Source organism: Myotis brandtii, unplaced genomic scaffold, assembly GCF_000412655.1.
Source record: "Myotis brandtii unplaced genomic scaffold, ASM41265v1 scaffold490, whole genome shotgun sequence".
NCBI classification, from domain to species: Eukaryota; Metazoa; Chordata; class Mammalia; order Chiroptera; family Vespertilionidae; genus Myotis; species Myotis brandtii.
The window spans coordinates 196,673-208,354 of record NW_005368708.1 but is presented as its reverse complement, the minus strand read 5'-3'; the positions used below and the strand labels follow the sequence as shown (position 1 = coordinate 208,354).

The 11,682-nt window shown below is 39.6% G+C and overlaps 1 pseudogene; it reads left to right on the top strand.

Annotated features, from left to right (window-relative positions):
* The first annotated feature begins 9,057 nt into the window (after positions 1–9,057).
* Positions 9,058–9,426, top strand: LOC106727871 (annotated as a pseudogene).
* The last annotated feature ends 2,256 nt before the right edge of the window (positions 9,427–11,682 follow it).

The window sequence follows — 11,682 nt, the reverse complement described above, 5'->3', positions numbered from 1 at the left end:
GCAGTCAATAGCAGTTGAAGTGAGTTGGCACAAGAGGTGAAACCTATTTGCCATTTCAGTTAATCTACCTTTCTCACTTTATAAATGGTTCTAGAAAGATGGAGTGGCCCTCCAAAGTTCTCAGAGGTGGCCATTGGTAGAACCAGAACTGAGAACTTTCCACTACTGATTGCTCAATAGTGCCCTTTCTATCTAACACCACCAGCATGCTCCCTGGGCCTGTCAGGTGCATTTATTTATCCCCAGGGAACAGCACCTAGTAGGTGCTCAATAATTACTTTTAAAAAACTTAATAAGATAGATACACATTGTTAAACCTTCATCATTATGGAAAAGAAGGTATTCATTTGAAAAAATAATCCATTTCTACCAGCTGACATAATTACACAAGATCCAAACAAAATTTTTGCATCTATTTATCAATGCTTTTATTCAGAGATAGGGAAAATCACATGTATAAAAAATATCAAAAAGAACAAAGCATTTAAGAGAAGAAATTGTTTTCAAATACCTTAAAACTCATTGAAAATATATGTTAATATACAACTAATACACAATTGCAAATCATTATTCAGCAAAGAAATAATCAAAGAACTCACTCTGCTGAATTTGAAATAAAATTATATTTTAAAATTGAACAATTCAGACTTTTCAAGAATTGAAATAGCGTTTTCTATTTTTTACTCTGTATTAGCATTCTAGCGTATGTCCCTTAAAGAAGGAAAAGACTAAGTGTTCCTGACACTTGTCTAGAGCATATCAAAGTTCTTTGATGCTAAATGTCAGCCCTATTGCTTTACAATAGGACCCATCTTCAGGATTTAAAATGATGAAAAATATAAAAGCTCCACTGTCTCACATTCTTAATATAAGTATGTTAAATGGTTCAGCCAGGGACAATTTTTCCCCTCAAGGGACATTTGGCAATGTCTGGAAATATTTTGGGCTGTCAAAACTGGCGGGAAGGGGTCCTATTGACATCTATGGGCAGGGATGCTGCTCAACATCCAACAGTGCACAGGACAGCCCTGACAACAGAGAGTTATCCAGCCCAAAATGTTACCAACCCAGGCTGAGAAACTCTAATCTATCCCCTCCATCCACAGCTGTTCATATCAGTTCAGCCCTACGTTGAATTTAGCATGTATCTGTCTGTGGCAAATAGGACATTTAACTGTTTATTTCTCTCTTTTTTGTTAAGATATCCAGTTTCTTTATGCCAAGAGAAAAGTAGCTACTAGTTCCCCTTGTTTGCCTTCTGCCAGAGCCAAACTAAGGCTTAGGTCAAGTAGCTCAATTCTGGGATTTTCAAGAGCACTGAGAAGGGTTTCAAGAGCTACCTGGGGTCTCAGATACACTCTGCTAATGAAGGCAACTGAGGCATGAACTGCCCACCACTGCATAAACCTGAGGATGGCTCCTTTGAACGTTTATGACATAGTTGTATAGAGGGAAGACTGAAATTTTGTTGTTTTAAAATTTTTTATTTGTTCTTAGTGTTGCTTAACTCATTCTAGTTCTGTGGCTGACTTGTTTTGTGATTCTGGAAATTATGAGCACATTGCTTACATTTTCTGCTTCTCAATTTTTCTATCAGTTACTAGTAGGTGGCACTCATACTATTCTACTGGAATGTGAAAGGGGAGAGTAAAAGCCAAAATGTTTTAAGTGCTCTCCAGTGGAAGCAGCACTCCTAACTCTGAGTTAGGGACTGTTCTGTTTACCCTATAGCTCCAAACCTAGCTGGTTCTGTTGCTTGATACAAAACTGGTTAACAAACAAGTATTGATGATACTTTGGAAACTATTTAGCAGTAACCACTGATGTGGAACAGTGATCTAGTAATTGCACTCCAAGGTGTGTTCCCAAAAGAAATGGGTGCAGCCCTAGCTGGTTTTGCTCAGTGGATAGAGCGTCGGCCTGCAGACTGTGGGGTCCCAGGTTTGATTCTGGCCAAGGGCACATGCCCGGGTTGCAGGCTCGATTCCCAGTGTGGGGCGTACAGGAGGCAGCCAATCAATGATTCTCTCTCATCATTGATGTTTCTCTCTCACTCTCCCTCTCTGAAATCAATAAAAAAATATATATATTTTAAAAAAGTAAAAGAAATGGGTGCATATGTCCCGCAAAGGACAAGTACAAAATGTTTCATAGCAGCTCTATTAATAATAGCAAAATATACAAAGAACTCGTGTCCATCAATAGAAGAGAGAAATACATGGTGTTCATACAATGTAATGATATAGTGCAATAAGAATTCAAGTATTGCACATAAAGCACGGAGAGGTAAAGTAAAATTTTGTTGAGCTAGTCTGAAATACAGATACATTCTGACCTTTTTAAAGAAGTACCATATATAAAGCAATATTGCAGAAATTAAAAAGCAATGGTCTGCCTTGTATTTAGTATGGGCATATCTTTTATCCTCTGTGTTTTAGTGCTTTGTTCTAGACCTTCCAATTTTGTACCTTTTGGCTAATATTATTTTTCAAAATCCAAAGCCCATGCAGATGCTGCTCTTGTGATTAAGGGCTATCATTTAAAATGCTCCAGTTAATGAAAACTTGAGGAGGCATTTTGCCCTTGATTTACCTTGCCTGCCCAGTGACAGGGTTGCCCCTGGTCTCCTGGATGGTGGTCAGTCAATGAAAACCTGAGGTTGAAATTTTGAGGCAGGCCAGAGGGAGGCTTGGGGACCTCAGCTTCCATGCTTCAGATAATGAAGGCCACACCCCACAAGGGCCCAGGGCAGCAAAGCAGTGATGGAAAGGGCTACTCCTCCCACCAAGCAGTTTCAAGACCTCTGCAGTTAATCTGGTGTCCACGCTTTACAGTGGGTCCATGGAAACATTGTTCAGGCTGTCATATGCTCTGTGGTGCTCCAAGTTTTGAGGAAATTGGAGTGGGGAGGGGAGTCGTCAGAGCAATGAGCACTGAAGTCCAGTCTCAATTGTTCACATCAAATGCTTCTGCACATTATTTTGGACTCAAAATTTCTCCATTGTGAAAGAAAATAAGTACAAGTGGCAAAGGAATGCTCACTCATCACCACCATCACCTGCCCTGTCATACATATTATACATATTGGAAAAAGCTACCATTGGTAATCCATTGGTAATGACAAATGTGTGTGTGTGTGTGTGTGTGTGTGTGTGTGTGTGAGAGAGAGAGAGAGAGAGAGAGAGAGAGAGAGAGAGAGAGAGAGAATGGAGAGTTGCAATCCCATCCTAGTTGCAAGTTTATTTATGGTTTGCTCAAGGTTTATTCCCCACCCCCATCCCTGCATCCCCAATGGCAGGGTTCTGAGTGGGCAGAGATGGGGGGCTATTAAATCCCCTCATCTGCTGCTCATCTCAGCTCTCCACAGCAGCTGGTGCCTCCCCTCTGCATAGCCAGCCCTGGCGGATGTCATTACTGAGGGAGCGGGAGTTCTGGCCCAGGTAATAGATAGTGTGAGCCCTGCTATCTTGGGGCCTATTCTGGATACCGGTTTAGAGTAGCTCAAAAATTCAGTAGGTTCAGTGCTATTAACTGGATTTAACTGACTTTGTTTTGTGAGGTACAAAAGAATAAATTGCCTGAAAAATATAAAGTGAAGCTTCTAGGACATTTTAAATTTTTAAATATTTTATATAAGCATGAATTATTTTTTTATTAATTGACTTTTCAAATTATACAAATAATGGAGAGTCATTGTAAAACTTACAAAATTGAGAAATAAAAAGAAATTAAAATAACACTCAATCAAAATTTGGCATATAACCTTTCAGTTTCCCCCTATGTATATGTGTTTCTATAATTTTTAATGGAATACTAATGCATTTAGTGATTTTTAACCTGCTTTTTCTCCATTGAATAGTATCTCTTGAACACCTTGTAGGTTAATAAATATGCTTCTACATTATTATTTAATACAGTTCCCTAATATTCCATTGTGTGATGTACTAGAATTAATCTCAGGAATCCCCTTTTAGGGACATGTTTCTGAAACTGATTGTATCCAGATTTCTACTATCATAAATAAAACCATGATGAAAAATCCTGTAGGCAAATCTTTGTTTGCATATGTATGTTCTCTAGGAAAAATTGCTAGAATTGTCATTGACGTGGCAAGGGACATTTTAAAGGGTTTTGGTGTGTGTGTATTACCAAATTGCATTCATTCACCAGAAATGTATGCGAGTGGCCTACTCTCCAAACACAGTGGGGTTTGTTTAAACAATATTTTCAAAGCCTGTGATTAACTTCCTTTTGATTGCTTTTTGTCTCATCCTCTAATGTCCTTGGCTTCTCTCTATTCTCTACCCACTGTCCTGGTCCTGTCAGAAAGCCAAGAGAGGGAGTAGAACCCCCAAGCAGAACCCATTAAAGGAACTGGTTTTGGCACTCACAAGGGATCCTGGTTTCATGCTGGAACAAGACAACACAAAGGGCAACCTATTCATTTTGTGCAAGAGGATATTTACATTACATTTTATAGCAGTCATAAATGAAAATGGCATTAATCTGCCAAGTTGTTTTTAAAAGAGAAAAGGGGAGGAGGTGATTGACCTATCAGAGAAAGCCCTGTGTCTTCCAGAGCTTTGCTGTGAGGAGGATTTTAAATTGCAGGGCAAAGGTGATGAAGCCGGCTCAACATCTCTGTCTCCATGGCAACAGCATCTTGGCTCTGAGGCTCTGTCTGACACAACGGCAGGGACCAAAATATACTCCTCAAGCACAATTACACTGCAAGTTAGGAGTTTCTTTTTATTCCTTGTAGATGCACACTTTAAAAATATGCATAAGGACAGAGAAAGAGCAAATCAGGCACAACTACAGGAGAGTCTTTAAAAATGACTAAGCAGAAAAATATGAACATGCAAAGAGCTTGATAAAGTCTGTAGCCATACTTACTATGTACAGGGAAATTGAAAATCTTTCTCATGTGAGTAGGGAAAAAAATCTCTATGTGTGCATATAAGTGTGAGCATTAACTTTTTTTAAAATACATTTTTATTGATTTTTTTACAGAGAGGAAAGGAGAGGGATAGAGAGAAACATCGATGAGATAGAAACACTGATCTGTTGCCTCCTGCACACCCCCTACTAGGGATCACACCTGCAACCAAGGTACATGCCCTTGACTGGAATCAAACCTGGGACCCTTCAGTCTGTGGGCTGATATTCTATCCACTGAGCCAAACCGGTTAGGGCAGCATTAACTTTTTAAAAATGTCCTTTCCTAAATTTTTAATACAGGTTAATCTTGCTTTCAGCATTCCACTTAGCTCAGATTATGATTTAATCAATTAAAGCAACCATCCAATTTTCATAGCTGCAAGTTCCTCATATGATAAACATAACAAACTGCAAAGAAACTACATTAGCTCTGAGTTGTAGAGGGCATAAGTGGCCCCCTTTGAGGTCAGTTAAAACCTACAAGTGGCCACAAATACATCCTTGAATCCTGTTGAGATCTACCTTTCTATTTATTTTTAAAGGAACTTGCAAATAAAAAATACAGAATTGTGATTACAAACTGTTGGTTTTTTCTGAGCTGGCACTTCTGCTAGCAAGTGAGTAATGCTCAAGAAACCTGGAGTGATGATATAGCTATTAAAGCTACTTAATACTTAGTTCTTATAGAATGTACCTCAATAAATGTCAAGCAAATAAACAAATGAATGAAAACTACCAAGGGAATGTGAAATAAGCATGTGATCAATAGGTTCCCTATTATGTGTACTTCCACTGAATGTGCCAAGACCATTTAGTTCAGTAGAACTCAACCAGGGATGATTTTGCCTCCCAGGGGCCATATGGCAATGTCTAAAGACATTTTCATTTGTCACAACTAGGGAAGGGGGATTACCGGCATCTAGTGGGTAGGAGTCAGGAATATTGTGCTGCTGAATATCCTACAACACACAGGACAGCTCACACAGAACAAAGAATGACCCAGTACAAAATGCCAAGGTTGAGAACCTCTGTTCTAGTCTAATTGTGCATATGGCTACTTTTAGTTTGGGGGGTTCTGTGGGTAGATTAAATGCGTTCTGCATTCTATATAAAGGCAAAATTCTCTTTGAGAGTATTAGTATTGTATTCATTTTATTATCACATGATTGTCCCCTTACTTACACAATATGGCCTAGTTTATTTTAGCCAAATACTCTGATAGTAAAAAAATAATAAACAGAAAATGAGAGGTGACACATTAAAAGTAAAAGCACAGGATTCATTCCTTCAAAGAGAACATCTGCAAAGTGGCTAGCATGTGGGGGAGGGGGGGGCGGTGGCGCTCAATAAACATTAGCTATTATTATTATTTCCCCACATTTTTAGCACACACAAAAAACATGTACAAAATAATGTATTGTGTATTCACTGCTAAAATAATAATAAAAAAACAATTAAGTACACACTGCTCAACACCTATGAAACCTCTATGTGTCTCCCCCTGATAGTATTTTATCCCTCACCTCAGAATGCCATTATTCTAGTTTTGTTAATTACTTCCTTGATAGAGATATAAGCATATAAATTATTTGGCTTCCCTTGTCCTTGAACTTTATATAAATGGAATCATACTATATGTATATTTCTGTGAATTGCCTTTTTCATTCAATATTTTGCTTTTTATATTGCTCCATGTTCATGTATATAGCTATAGCTTATTCATTTTCACTGTTGTATAGTACTCTACTGCATGGTTATATCACAATTTATTTATCCATTTTACTGGTGCTGGCCATTTGCTTATTTAGTTTTTGCCTGTTATAAATAAGGCTGCCTTGTACACTCCTGGAGCACATGCACAAGGTGTTCTGTTTTCTAGTGAAACAAGCAGATTTAAGGTTTCTGCATGTGAAATTTTACTAAGTAATGACAAATTGGTACAAAATTTTGTTATCAATACTGTACAAGGATTGCTATTGCTCTAAGATACAGAAACAGTGAACAACTATTAGTCACTTTTTTGTGTTAATCCTCAACAAAGGATATTTTTTCCATTGATTTTTAGAGAGAGTGGAAGGTGGGGAGAGACACAGAGAAACATTAATGTGAGAGAGACACATCAATTGGGTGCCTCCTGCATGTGCCCCAACCGGGGCTGGGATTGAGCCTGCAACTGAGCTACATGCCCTTGAGCAGAATTGAACTTGCGACCCTCAGTCCATGGGCCAATGCTCTAACCACTGAGAAAAACCGGCTAAGGCTCACTTTTTAATTTTGGTGGATATGAAATGGTATCTCATTGTGGTATTAATAATTAATTGAGTCACTTAGGGGAACTAAAGACACCAGGGTGAGGAAAGTTGAAAACCACAAGGGAGATCTGAGGGCCAAGAAGATGAGAATAAAGACCAGAAAGAAGGTAATTAAAACCAGAGGGGCCCATCTTGGGTCTCAGAATTAGGGAAGAAGGCTATAGTTCCATGAATGGAGGAGCAAGCCAGGTGTTTGTGAGACAGAATAGGAACATGCAGTAAACCCTCTCTTTTGCATGGCTGCTAGAGAGGTCACAGTCCTATTGACCAAATACCCAAAGGTATCCAGTGAGCTGAGAAGCAGCCTGGGAGTTGGACTCAGGAGCATAAAGAGAGGCCTGGCCACTTGATTCTGGGGCCCAGACTCCCCTATCCTTATCACTCCACCTGTTTCTGACCTTGCCCCCTGGTGTGCAGCACTGAACTAGGTCTGTTCTCTGCGTTTCCAGTGCTGACTGTTCACTATCACTTTTTGCTCCTTAGTCTGATGGGCTGAGGTGCTATGGTTTCTTTCTCCTGTCCATATATGGTTTCCTTAGATCTATTCTCTATCCCTTCTAAGGAATTTCTTACTTCTCATAATAGTTAAGGAAAGTTAAGATACTATAACAAAGGGGCCCCAGGCAGTTCTACATCTTAAAATCATTCAGGGACCCAGGTTCCTTCCTCTTTGTAGCTCCCCAAATCTTTATGGTAACAGTTTTAACCTAGAGCCCATTACAATTCAGGCGGTTCATGAACTTGGATGAGGAAAAACAGCATGATTTTAACTAACTTTGCACTAGTTTTCTATTGTTGCTGAGTTCCAGGCCTGTGTAGCTCAAGAGGGAATTCAGAATGCCACAGTACTGTTATGAATATAGGAAACCTCCGTAATGAGCTAATGCAAAACACCAGTAAAGATGAATGGTCGCAGACCACCAATGAGACAGTGTAACATGACAGAGGTGTTAAATGTTATAGTGGGAAAGGTTCCACCATGCCCAAGAGAAGCTCTGACCTGGAGTAATTGTTTACATAAATATAAAGTGACTTTTGATAGGTTTCACAGTCAAGTCAGAGCTTGTCTGAAGTAGTCCCTACAGTGCTCAGGCAACACTTAGATTTAGCCAGACTATCTCTCTTGAGTCACTTGAGTGGCTTGGTATTAGGGAGCATATGAGACTTGGTTGGAAAGTTTGTAAGGAGGACATTCTGAGAAAAGAGAAGTGTGTGGAAGGCTGCCTGCCCTGTTTATCAGAATTCCGACTTAGGGGAGACTTAGGGGAGTGTCGAAGGTGGTGCCCCTAATTATTCCTTGACCTTTCCAAACAAGTCTGTGCATGTGCAGACCCTGGGTGTTTACTGGAATCCTTATGCTTAATCCCTGGATGCACTTGCCTAGAGGATAATGTAAACCCCATGTGTCCTCCCAAGATTACTTACCCTACTGATTGTATCTAAAGATAAAAACTGCAATTAAAAGCTAACGAGGCAGGCAATCAAGGCTGCCTGGTCACTTTGGCCAGGCTGTCCCTTAGCCTCTCTTTCACAGCAAACATTGTATTGGAGTAATCCATTCATCCTGTCGCTCAGTGTCTGCTGGTCAACCTTGGCAGATTGGTACAGAAAAAAAAGGCTTCCAGGAACATCAACCCTTCAAGGACTACTGTGGGAGTTAGAGAAAGTGGAAAGCTTTGTTAGCCTTTACATTGACATTTGCAAAATGGAGATTATATCATCTGTGCAGCAAGAGGCAGTTAGGCATAGCAGAAAAAGCATGGGACAATACCTCACTTTTCCCCCTCAACTTGTGCCCAGCATAATGGCTCCCTCGAAGATAGGTAGTAAGAAGAAGAAGGGCTATTCTGCCATCAACAAGTTAGTTACCAGAGAATGCACCATCAACATTCACAAACACAACCATGAAGTGGGTTTCAAGAAGCATGCCCCTCAAACACTAAAAGAGATCTGAGCATTTGCCATAAAGGAGATGGGAACTCTAGATGTGGGCATTGATACCAAGTTCAACAAAGCTGTCTGTGCCAAAGGAATAAGGAATGTCCCATACCATACCCAGGTGCAGTTGTTCAGAAAATCTGCTGAAGATGAAGATTCACCAAACAAGCTCTATACGTTAGTCACCTACGCATCTGTCACCACTTTAAAAAAACAAAAAAACACAAAAAAATAAGAGCATGGGTCTGAGGTCAGACAACTTGGGTTCAAACTGTAGAAACTTGGGAGAATGGCAGAATCTCCTTGAAAATGGAGCCTCTCAATTTCTTCATTTTGACATGGGGATAATTATACTAGCCTTACAGCAGATAAACGAAGGCTTACATGGTACTGGTGAAAACATCCAACCCAGTGCCTGATTCATTGTAGACACACAACTAAATCATTGGTGCCTTGCCCCTTGTTCCTATGAATGTCTTGCTTGGGAAGAGTTTGGTTATGTCATTGCTGTGACTGAACCAGCACAATAAGAAGTTACTGAAATCTGCAGCATAATAAAAGATATATTTAGAGCAGCAATGGATTAGCTATGACAATAATAGCCTGCATATGGAAATTAAGCACCACATGATAGGAAAAAAGAGGGAATTTGGGTTAAATTTTAAGCTTGGCCAGCATGGCTCAGTGGTTGAGCATTGATCTATGTACCAGGAGATCATGGTTTGATTCCCGGTCAGGGCACATGCCCAGGTTGTGGGATCAATCCCCAGTGGGGGCATGCAGGAGGCAGCCAATCAGTGATTCTCTCTCATCATTGATGTTTCTATCTCTCTCTCCCTCTCCCTTCCTCTCTGACATAAATAAAAATATATTTTAAAAAACATTTTAAAAGACATGCTTACTAAAGAGGAAAATACTTGTTTAAATCCTCCAATGCATGCTATTTTCCTCAAGGACTTAAACAAGAAAGGTAAAGCTGAGGTTCTTTGAAATAAAAGCTGGAGCTCTCCCTGATCCTTTTCTTAAAGCAAGTCGAATAGTTGGGTTTTGTCTGAGAAACTTTATGTACTGTAATTATAATTTCAAGAATCACTATACTAATAACCCTTGAAACCACGAATGGAAAGAAATTTGGGTCTTTTCACACATATTGTGATTTCCTTTCAGATTATTAAAGATCCTTATAGGAATGGCAAACAGTTGTTTTATTTATTTATTTATTTTTTATTCTGGTTGCAATGGCCCTGGACCAAAGACTAGACACCACTCTTGTGTATGCAACCTGGCCAGAAATACTAGGTCATACAAGAAAGGAATTTCCCCCTGCAAGCTCTTTAAGCTGCCTAGGCTGGACCTGATTAATTCAGGAGAGCAAGAGTCCAGGAAAATGCTTTTCATTCCAGTTAAGCTCTTTCTGGCTCTGTCTCTTTTCCTTCCTCAATTGAAGGAGTCTGAAGGTGTTCTTTTTTAAGCATCGGAGTCTCTCTTATACAGGAGAGGAATGTTCAGTCCCACAAAAGGAATACAGAAATGTGTATTTGACTCGAGATGGCATTTGACTCCAGAGGTTTCTGTCGTTCAGTGTCTTCAGAAGGTAAAGACAATTCTGATTTCTATGGCATTGGAAAAATGGTGGCAGACAGCCATTTGAGTGGGAAATTGGAATAACAACAATGACAGCAACAACGACCAAGAAACATGTCTGGGGAAATGCCATTTTCAGTCTGTGTATTTCTTCTGGACTAATCTCCCCCCTAGTCACCCAGTTTGAGTAATAATAAATCCTTGGTGCTGAGCAAAGCAGGTTGATTTTATCTATTCTGCTCTCTGTGTTTTTCTGGTGGGGAGGGCAAGACTATAAAATAATGGTGGGGAGAGTAATTTTTTGTTATTTATTGGCAGGACTTTCTATGCCCTTTGCTAAAAGCTCTCATTGGGAGAAGCCTGCAGCAAGGATGAAAGTATTTCTTTAGCATAGTTGTCATTTTTTAGTGAATGGAATGTAGTTAAAAAGGTCATAAATGCGGCCTCTATCTATTCACAGGGTAGTATCACCACAAGTGCCAATATTTCATATTGAAGTCAAAATCAATTAATTCCTTAAAATGTCCTGTTTTTTTTGTAAGTGGCTACCTTTCAGGGTTCTATTCATGTAGTATGTGCAATCTTTAAGGGCTCAATAAAAAATTAGCACCCTGAGGATCACAAGTAGTGGCACATGCTTCCCTAATTGTTGAAATCTGGTTTCATATCTGGCTGTAAAAATACAAATCGGCCTCTTTTACTCTGTGTTGGCTCAGAGAGCAGTTGCTTATATTAAAAATATCACAGCTGGCTGGTTTATGGAATCCATTATAAATACAGGGGTATTATCCATCCGACGAAAAGCATGAATTGGATCAAGATAAGTTAGAAGAAAAAGCAGGAGTTTAGACTTCAGTAAATATCACAAAACACATCCCAGGTGGAGGATTTGAGCCCTGGGCTGCTT